Below are 2,008 nucleotides of genomic sequence, written 5' to 3'. Positions count from 1 at the left end.
GTGTTTTAAAGTGGACACGACCAACACGCCTTTACCAAACCCAAGTTCCTGATTGGTGACAGTTAAATGGTTCAAGCGGCTGAACTTCCAGTGAACGTAGAGCCTGCAGCAAGGCTTAAAAACTTTAAGCCTTGCAATCATGAACGTTCCCAACGTGGAAGCCTGAAATTCTGTTCCATGCCTGTTTTTATGGACTTTTATTTGAAAGTGGACTCTCAAATGTGAGTCGATGCAGCGGGTGAGAAACATCTTCAGTCTCTCCTTCTTTAAGGACAGTGACTGTGATCAGATCATTCAACATGAACCAATAGCAACTATGAGTCATATCAGCCACTACAATTTATGATGTGAATTCTATCATTAGAATGAACCGTTTCACCTCTAGGAGAATACGTTAACCAGCCGGCTGAGATATAGTCCTTGTGAATAAATGGACTTTTCAGACGACTATTCAAAACACATGAAAGTGGTGAAGAAATTGTTGGAACATTTAAAAAATGAATGTTTTTCACACTCTAAGAAGAGATGTGTTAATAATAACACAAACTGAGTCAAATTTTAACACAACAATGTGTCTATATAAGGACAACACATTTTGTGTTATATGTAATGCAATTAGTGTGCCTATCATACAACACATCTGTATTGTATGATAGGCACACTAATTGTGTTACATGTGACACAAAATGTGTTGTCCTTATACAGACACATTGTTGTGTTAAAATCATGTAACACAAGTTGTTTGATTTTTCTTATAAAACATTGTGTCAGATATAAACACAAAACTGTATACATGTTTAATTAAAAATAATGAGAAAACCAGTTGTAGAAGGTACAGATTACAGTTTATTATACTTTTTATGACATTTTAAACACATAAACATTGAATTTATTAAATGTATCAAAAATATGACAGTTCAATTTTAAAACAAACAATAAACCCTCTTAATACATCTTTTTACACTCAAAAATACCAATAAACCTCTCTCATTTCATCTATTTAAATCAAAAATACCACAAAAAACCACTTGTTTAATCTTTTTTACACTCAAAAATACCATCAAAACCCCTTATTTCATATCAGCGTTGAGTTCAGGGATGTCTTAAATAATTTTGTACCGTGGATTTAAATAAACTTTGTCTCCCTGGAAACAAGACAACAAGCCTAATGGTTTGATATCTGAAAGGTCTTGTGGGCCAAACATTTTAAACAGGCTTGTTTTGGACACCACATAAGAGAAAAAATGAAATGCAAAAATTTTCTTGCAGATCTCTTTACCATTTAGGAAAACTGTTGCAAAAACTTTTTTGTCATTTCGTTTCTTAAGGAAAAAGAAGAAGAACATGTATTATAAAACATTTATTGGCACCGCAGAGTCCTGACATGAAGAAAAGTACTCAACTAAACGACTATAGGCTTGCCCATGATCGACTACAAAACTATCCAAACAATTCCAAAAAAAGATTGTTATGAGTTGTAAAAATTACATTTTAAAAAAAGTAGACCAGTAGTACAGGAAACAGAGCTATACTGGGAGAGATAGAGCGGTAAACTTGCTGCCTCGAAATGTATTGAATAANCCGTTAACACATTAGACCTCTTAAAAATCACTTGTATCATATTTACATCAACTGTACCAGCTCTGATTTTGATTCCCTCCCACCCATGCATCAGGTGCACTCTCTCTCTCTCTTTGGTTCATCACTGTCACAGCTCTTTAAAAATTGTGGGTCATACGGAATCGCGCACCTCCTCCCCCTTTCCTCATCGCTTCATCTGCAGCAACACTTTTGCATCTTAACCCTGAAGTCTCATGAGTGCGATTGCTGTGACAGAAACTTGCATGGTTGTAGTCGTGTTTTCAAACCGAAAAAAAGGTCCAGATGTTTACTTGTTAGAATGATTCTTCCCTTTTAACCGCTGAACAGGCTTCTCCCTCTTCTGAGTGCGCTGCACGCGCGCCCCAGACAGTGCTGTGACGTCACACAAATGCTCCCTTTTGGTGAA

Source organism: Oryzias melastigma, linkage group LG5 (assembly GCF_002922805.2).
Source record: "Oryzias melastigma strain HK-1 linkage group LG5, ASM292280v2, whole genome shotgun sequence".
In the NCBI taxonomy this organism is placed as follows: domain Eukaryota; kingdom Metazoa; phylum Chordata; class Actinopteri; order Beloniformes; family Adrianichthyidae; genus Oryzias; species Oryzias melastigma.
Note: the sequence above shows the minus strand (reverse complement) of the source record.